The 9,281-nt window shown below is 40.5% G+C and overlaps 1 pseudogene; it reads left to right on the top strand.

Moving 5' to 3' along the window:
- The first annotated feature begins 6,945 nt into the window (after positions 1 to 6,945).
- On the top strand, positions 6,946 to 8,038 carry LOC102503865 (annotated as a pseudogene).
- The last annotated feature ends 1,243 nt before the right edge of the window (positions 8,039 to 9,281 follow it).

The following is a 9,281-nucleotide window of genomic DNA, read 5'->3' as shown; positions in this document are numbered from 1 at the left end:
TCTGCATTCCCTCTCTCTTTCTGCTACGAGTACATGGAACAAAGAAATATGGAAGTAAGAAGGGAACCTGGAAAGCTTAGCAGAGTAGGTGGCTCAAGGGGAGTAGGAAGAGGAAGGGTGAACGTAAGCCACCCAAAGAAGTGACGAAAGGATGACCCACCCACATCAATCCATCAAGTTGTTCTATAATCTGTGACAGTCATAAAATACAAGTTGCCTATGTTTGTTTCCCCACAAAATTAATGTGTTGAAACCCTACTTCTCAATGTGATATTAGGAGGTCAAACCTTTGGGAAGTAATTAAGATTAGATGACGTCAAAAAGGTGGAGCTCTCGTAAATGGGATCCATGCAATTTTAAGAGGCATGAAAGTTCTGACCTCCTCTGCTCTACTCTCCACCTTGTAAGGATACAAGGAGAAGTTGGCTGTCTGCCATGGTCTCAGAATTCCAGCCTCTAGAATTGTGAAAAATTAATTTGTTTTTTATAAGCTATCCAGCCTCTAGGGTCTTTGTTATGGGAGGGGAATGGACTAAGACATGCATCAATAGCTAGAATCCAGGGTGAAAGGGAAGGCATTTGATTCAAGGCAGGGGGCCCATCATGAAGCGCTGTGACTCCGTATTAAGGGCTTTGAATTTCACCCTCATGTTAGTGAAAAACCAAATTCAGAGAGTCTCTTAAATGACCAGCATGGCCTGAAATGACTCCACATTATTTCTATAATCAGGACACTGAGTGCCTTTAACAATTCTAGAATAAAACTACTATGTCAAAATCTTAAGCAATGATGAGCATCTTTCCAGTGTACGTATCACTCTTTTGCCCCTCACCCTCTTCAGCATGCTGGCTGAAAATGAACATGGAAAATTACAAACAACTACACTGGCAATTATATCTTGAAAGCTATGATCAATAATTTTAGACCGGGCCTTAATGCTTTCAAGTAATCCTACTGTTCTTTTTTCAGACAGTTCTTTCTCCTACTTTTTAAGGCTACTATTCTAAACCTTTTCCCATTTCTGAACTTCCAGCCCCTCGTCTCCAATTCTCACTCTCAGCCAATAATCCCGGTTCCTATTTCACCACAGATACAGAAGAATTAGAAAAGAATTTCCAAATGCTCCTAACCATCCACATCTACCCACCTGCCCACATGTGGGCCTATACAGTCTGTGCCAAATTGGAGACATCTCTCTAACAACTGTTCCCTATTTCTTCTACAGAAACAATTTGCCTTAATGGAGAATTCTAATCAGCATTAAAAAGAAAAGACCATTTCTTCAATATAAAAATAAACTCTTTGCAAGATCATTTTTTTTCTATCTACAGCTCTAATCCTCTTCATTTATAGCAAAATAATTTATAATGTGGGCCGAATCCCTTCCCTCCTGTCATTTCTAGAACCCATTCGAATTGGGCATTTTCATCCACTCACTCCAAGGATGATCTCAACCAATGTCTTGCTCTACCATCCACAAGCTTATGACTTCCAAATATATACCTCCAAAGCTCTCTCCTAATCTCTAGAAACATATAGCAAAACTGCATCTTTAACATCACTACCTGGATGTCTAATAAACCATTTAAACTTAATATACCCAAAACGAAAGCTCTTGTAGTCCCCTCAAATGCAGTTCTTTTGCAGTGTTTCTTATTTCAGATGATGATAAATCTTCAAGTTGCTCAGGCCAAAACATTTTTCAGCCCCCACCTTGACTCCATTCACTTTCTCACATCTAATCTTGTAGGGAATTTGTTGAATGTAACTTCAAAAATCTCTCTAGGATCCAAGCATTTATCACATCTGTAATGGGAACACACTAGTTCACATTAACAAGTATCATTCCTTCCTTGGATTATTGCAATAGCCTCCAAATTGATTTCCTTGCCTCTGACCTTGAAGTCTTTCATTTTATACTTAACAGAATAGCTAGAGTCATCTTATTAAATGTAAGGCAGAATATGTTATTTCTCAGTTCAAAATCCTAAAAAAAAAAAAAAAAAAGAGTAAGTGATTTCCCATTAAGTGAGAGGCCAGTCCTTACTAAATGTTACAAGAGCCGATAAGCCTCTATCTGCTTTCTCCAGCCTCATCTCCAATAACCCTTGCATCATCCCTCACTGTCTCCATCCACAGCAGCATTCCTACTATCCTTTCCTCACACTGAACACATCGAAGTGTCCTGGCACTTTCCATTTCCTCTCATATAATTTTCTTCCACCAGATACGGGCATGCCAGTCTCCCTCACTTCACTCAATTCTGTGTTCAAAGGCCTCCTGCTCGGGTCAGCTGCTTCCAGTTAGGATATAGCAATTTGTCAAAAGAAAATGACTTTCAACCTAACAACTAAAACAAAGCCTGATAAGCTACAAAATCACAGTTCCAAAAAAGAAACCAAAGTAAGCAAGCGTATAAGCAAAATATCAGAAAGCTGGGGATGCAAGAAACCTAAATGAACTACTTTCCAGAATGAGAAAAGGCCTGTGTGGGAGAGAGGAGATCCACGTTTTCTGTGGTGGAGTGGGAGGGGAAGCATTTCCCATAAATTGGATAAAAAGAAACCAGCGAGAAGTTTGAAAACTTGTAATGCTTACACAGTGTCTGGAGTAAAGGATTAAAAGTTCAAGGAGCTCTCAAAACAGAACGAGATTCCATCCATCCGCCAAATCTTTCCGCGACGTCTTCACTGAAGACTGGGTGCTTTCACCAAAGCTAGGCTAATGGCAAGAGAACAGAGAGAAACCCCTTCCAGACACTCTGCTCCTTCGTGAATTGTCAGTAAAGTCATTGCTTTCTGAAAACTGCTGGCCAGGCAGCGAGGGTAGAGACATTCTAACCAAGGTGCAGAAAGCGAGGAGCAGGAATTGACAGCAAAGAGGACTCTGCAGTTACCCTAAAAGCTGGGCAGCGAAAGATTTCCCACAGTCTGGGAAGCGCAAAGGGAGACAAACCACATTCGTGGACAGGCAAATTCAACATGATTGAGATATTCTTCCTCCCTGAATAATTTAGAAATGCAAAGGACCTAGAATAGCCAAAATAATTTTGAAAAAAAACAAAAATTGAGGGATTACCTGATTTCAAGACTCACTACAAACTACAGTAATCAAGACATTGCAGTTCCAGTGTAAGGACACAAGTGCAGGTCAATGGAACAGAACAGGGGGTGAAGAAAGCGACTCACACGAGCAATGTGTGTTCAATCGATGCACCAAGTCATTTTCAAGGGGAGAGGGAAATCTTTGTAGCAAATGGCACTGAAACAAATGGTTACCTGTATGGAAAAAAAGTAAGCCTTCACCTTACACCATATATAAACAGTCCTAAACATAAATCCCAGAATCACAAAGCTTCTAGAAGACAGCATAGGACACACTCCTGGCCTTCATGTAAGATTTCCTGACAAGTTAAAGGAGCATTAGCCATGGAAAATGTTTAGAGAAAATACGCTCCAAATTTATATTTTCTATTCGATGAAGACAAAATTAATAGGCAAATTCTAGATTCATAAGTATTGCAGATGTGTGTGTATCTGAAAAGCACTATTCAAAATATATAAAGAACTTCCAGAAGTCACCAATAAAAAGTCAAAATACAATTTAAAAATGGCTGAATGATAAGCAGACGCTTTTTTAAATAAATGGACGGACAATAAGCACATGGAAAGGCATTCAACTTCATTAATCATAAGGGAAACATAAACAGACAATAAACTGTCACTATATACTCACTGACATGGCTGTAATAAAAATTACACACAGTCCCAAATATTTGTGAGGACGCAGAACTGGAACAGTCATGAATTGCAGGTGAGGGGTTAAAAAGCTAATTTTGGAAAACTATTTGGTAATTACTTGTCAAGTTATATTTATATATGCCCTATGATACAGCAATTTCAGGTGTAAGTATTTATCCAAGAGAAATAAAAACATGTCTACAAAAAATATTTATTTACCATGAAGACAGTCTTATACATAAAAGCCTAAAAGAGAAACAATCCAAAGGCCATCAACAGGATAGTAAAGAAAAAGTTATGAAAAACTCATATTGGAGGCTAATCCAGCCACTATTAACTTTGGATACTTGTGTAACTTGGATGAATCTATTAGTATATCAAACAAAAGTGGCCAGGCAGACACACAGGCATGCACAGCACACATATACACACTACACAAATAAACACTCTTCCATTTCAGTACTATGAAGTTAAGGAACAGCCAAACCTAAGCTCGACTGATAGAAATCAGAACAGCACCTGCCTATGGGGGTGGGGAGAGGGGCTTACTGGTACCACACAAGAGAAACTATGGGGACATGGAAATGTTCTCCACCTTGTCTTAGGCACTCGTAGCATGAGCAGATACCACTGCCAAACTTCACAAATGTCAAAACTTATCAATTAGGCATTTTATCATTTGTAAGTGAAATCTCAATTTGAAAGAAAAAAAAATCAACAGATGTTGATTTTTTTCCCCTTGAACAACCTATTAAAATTTGCATGTCAATCCTCCACATCCCCTTCCCTCCACTTCTTTCCTTAGCCCTTAGCCCTTTCAGACATTTTACATCCTTCCTGCCTTGGAATGTTCACTCCATGAGGTGAGGAACCTTTTTCTGCTTTGTTCACTGATCTGCAGGCCTAGAACATTGTCTGACACATAGTAGGGGCTCAATAGATATTTGTTAAATAAATGGATGGATTCAAAATTAACTGAAATTAGAATATATTCAGAACATTGTATCTGTAATGTTATTCCTATGTAACCAAAGAACAGGGGCACTTGGAGATGCCAAGGTAAAGGACTTAGGTGTTTACCTTTTGCTGGCACATACAGAATGGGTGGACTGCATTTTGTTTTTCTGATATAAATGACCATGTTTTTTAAGCATCAATATCTCTGAATGGTGTAACTATTCAACATTTTATCTGGCAGTGAACTTTGGTTGAAGGACATACATCAAAATTATGAGGTCAATTAGGAAAAATAAGTCAAACTAGCCCATGTTATTATACTGAATAAACTAACAACTATAATTAACATTTAATTAGTCAAACAATGAATCTGTACATGCCGACGTGAGATTTGCCTAAGGCCCCAGAAGAAACCAGTGATCAGCATTTATGCCAACTGATAAGTCTGAGTAAGAGAGGTTGGGGAGGGAGACCTAGGGATTGTTTCTTTTTAAGCATTTCCCATTGTTATGTAAACATAATAGGGCTCTGAGTCCATAGAGACAGAATAATAGCACATTTTTACATGGATACCAATTGGAAATGGTTCAAGGTATCCCCAGTAGTACCCCTGGCAATAAATTACAAACTTTACTTGTAAGAATCACCTGCAGTTCTGCCACTCAGGGTTTACCACTGTTAACATGATGATGCACTTCCTGTCTTTTTGCATATGAATTTTAATAAAAATATAAACATGCAACTATCTGTACAATAATGATTATAGTTTATGAATCCAATTTTTTTTCACTTAATTTAACTTAATCTTTTTTTCTTGTTCTTGAAATTTTGTCTTTTTATTTATCCCTTCATATTTGAAAGAAACATGCTGGGAGGTAGAACTTGTATACATGCAACTTCATGTTTAGCTTAGGATTCAAAACGGGTCACAAACTCATATACAGTCCCCCTTTTTTTTCCCCGTCTATTTTTACAACATACACAGAGGAGTCAAACTCCTGGCAACATTGGATGGGATTTTTTTTTTGAAATAATAATCCCTTTGGTTCTTCAAAGGGATCATGATGTGCTTCTTCTTAATCTCTTTTCTTGTGAGTAATAATGCTACTGATGATGTTACAAATCCAACCAATCAACATTGCCAATGATACTGTATTAATACAAAGAAGAGGACCCCCATGGGTTGACCCTGTCTAAGAAAACCATCAGAACCACATTCCATATACACAGGAACAAAGGTCTTCAATAATACTGGAACTGAAATGAAAAGTCCAATAATGTCTGTGTTGCAGAGGAAATTTCTTCCTTTATATCAACAATATATACTTCTATCAGAGATTTCTGTATCACAGTATCTCTAGCAGAAACAATTAGGCTTCAAATTTCTCCTATACTACTTCTATCATAGATCTTGGCAAATGCAATACACAGTTCAGTGATTCAGCTGCCATCTTGAAATTTGTCAGTTCTTTGACCTCCTCTCATCAAATGATCTAGTCACCCACACAACCTCACTCACTCCCATGCACCCTGGACTTTGCCAAAACCAACAACTACAATCTCTCTGTAATCTCAGTTTCACTCCACCATTTTATATCTTTCCGGGTTACTTCCTCTAGTACCTTGATTCCAACAAATTCCAGTTTCCACTTTTTCATGACTCTTGTGATGTCATTTCTGCTCTCCTAACCCAGCTCAGTTCATCCAGTCTTATGGTAAATCATAAAAATGACTTTCTCACATACTCCCCTGCCCCTTTCTTTACTCATCTTCTTATGGTAAAACTACAAAACTAGTTAAATTTCTCTTCCTACAAAAGTGCAGAAGGACACAATTTGAAAGTTATGCTGATTGGTCTCACTTTAAATTCATGCCCATTAATCTCAAGTGAGTCTTTAGTGCTGGTAAATAATTATAATACATTTACTACACCATCTTCTTCCAACTCTCTGACACAACTATTTCATACTTTTTTTCCCTCCTCAGAACTCCCAATGACTCCTCTCCCATCTTTATAATCAACTGATGACTTTGCTTATTTATAACACTAAGAATGCTGAAGTGATCAAAAGAGAAATTCCAATAAAAACCAAAAAAGAAAAAAAGAAAAAGACATGAAAGTTTCTTCCTGTAAAAAAAAAAAGAAAAGAAAAGAAAAAGACATTCTACAGGACCCTGCCACTAAATCTACACACCTGCCTGCATCTATGTCTACATACTCTCTCATCATAAAAACATCACCTCCTGGGCATGGGCCAGAAGGACTCCTATGTGGGTGACGAGGCCCAGAGCAAGAGAGGCATCCTGACCCTCAAGTATCCCATCGAGCATGACATCGTCACCTACTGGGATGACATGGAGAATATCTGGCACCACACCTTCTACAACAAGCTGCATGTGGCCCCCGAGGAGCATCCCATGCTGCTGATCAAGGTCCCCCCTGAACCCCAAGGACAACCATGAGAAGATGACCCAGATCACGTTCGAGACCTTCAACACCCCAGCCATGTATGTGGCCATCTAGGCCGTGCTGTCCTTGTACGCCTCTGGCCGCACCACTGGCATTGTGATGGACACTGGTGATGGGGTCACTCACACTGTACCCATCTACAAGGGGTATGCCCTCCCCCACGCCATCCTGCGTATGGACCTGGCTGGCCGGGACCTGACGGACTACCTCATGAAGGTCCTCATGGAGCATGGCTACAGCTTCACCACCACAGCCGAGCGGGAAATCGTGCGTGACATCAAGGAGAAGCTCTGCTATGTCGCCCTGGACTTGGAGCAGGAGATGGCCACCGCTGCCTCCAGCTTCTCCCTGGAGAAGAGCTACAAGCTGCCCGATGGTCAGCAATGAGTGTTTCCACTGCTCCGAGGCTCTCTTCCAGCCCACCTTCCTGGGCGTGGAATCCTGTGGCACCCACGAGGCTACCTTCAACTCCATCATGAAGTGTGACATCGACATCTGCAAGGACCTCTATGCCAACACGGTGCTGTCTGGTGGGACCACCATGTACCCCAGCATCACCGACAGGATGCAGAAGGAGATCACCGCCCTGGCCCCCAGTACGGTGAAGGTCAAGATCATCGCATCCCCCCAAGCACAAGTACTCCGTGTGGATCGGCGGCTCCATCCTGGCCTCGCTGTCCACCTTGCAGCAGATGTGGATCAGCAAGCAAGAGTCCGGCCCCTCCATCATCCACCGCAAGTGCTTCTAGGCGGACTGAGTTACCTTCCACCCTTTTCTTCACAAAACCAAACTTGCGCAGAAAACGAGATGAGATTGGCATGGCTTTATTTGGGGGTTTTTTTTTGAATTTTTTGTTTGTTTTTGGCACTTGACTTAGGGTTTAAAAACTGGAACGGTGAAGGTGACAGCAGTCGGTTGGATTGAACATACCCAAAGTTCTACAATATGGCCAAGGACTTTGATTGTACATTTTTTTTTAGTCATTCCAAATATCATGACATGGATTGTTACAGGAAGTCCCTTGTCCTCCCAAAAGCCGCCTTGCTTCTCTAAGAAGGGCCAGTTCTTACCAGAGTCCACACAAGGGAGGGTGATAGCATTGCTTTTGTGTAAATGACGTATTCCAAATTTTTTTTTAATCTTTGCCTTAATAATTTGTTTTCGTTTATTTTGAATGGTCAGCCATCATGGCCCCCATTTTTTGTCCCGCAACTTGAGATGTATGTAGGCTTTTGGTCCCTCTGAGAGCGGGCTAAGGCACAGAGGCAGCCAGAGCTTGTCCGTACACTGTCTTGAGACCAGTTCAATAAAATGCACACCTTAAAGAAAAAAAAAAAACACCTCCATTTCACCAATATTTTCTCTCAGCACTGTGCTCTTCCCTGATTCCCCTCAAATATATACATATAAATATATAAAAATTATATATATATATATATAATATATATATCCATCCATCCCAGAAAAGGTCTCCGTACCTATAGACCTCATCAACATCTTGAGTATCTAACAAAAGTCTCAACATGTACAAAAGTAAACTTCTGATCTTCCTCTCAAACCTGCTCCAGCCAGCCTCCCTGATCTCACTCAGTTTATAGCAATACTGTCCTGTTTTAGTTGCTGGAGCTAAAAAGCTCAGTGGCATTTTGATTTGCCTACTTTTCTCCCGCCCCATGTCCATTTGTTAGAGAATCCTAGTGTTATGGGTGGAATTGTATCCACCCCCACTAAAAAGGTATGTTGAATTCTTCTCTAAGTACCTAAGAATGTGACCAAATAAGCAAACGGGGTCACTGCAGATGTAATTAGTTAGGAGTAGGGTTGGCCCCTAAGCCAATGTGACTGATATCCTAATACAAAGATGGCTACGTAAAGTCAGAGACATACAAAGAGGATGCCATGTGATGATGAAGGCTGAAACTGGAGTCATAGCTACAGGCCAAGGAAAGCCCAAGACTGTCGGCAAACCCCTAGCAGCTAGGAGGCAGCAAGGAAGGATCCCCTGTATGTTTCAGAAGGAGTATGGCCTTGCTGGCACCTTGCTTTGGAACTCCTATCCTACAGAATGGTGAGACCATAAATTGTGTTGTTTTAAGCCCTAGATAACTCATT

The sequence above is a fragment of the Camelus ferus genome, chromosome X (genome assembly GCF_009834535.1).
Source record: "Camelus ferus isolate YT-003-E chromosome X, BCGSAC_Cfer_1.0, whole genome shotgun sequence".
In the NCBI taxonomy this organism is placed as follows: domain Eukaryota; kingdom Metazoa; phylum Chordata; class Mammalia; order Artiodactyla; family Camelidae; genus Camelus; species Camelus ferus.
This window is presented reverse-complemented; position numbering and strand designations above follow the sequence as displayed.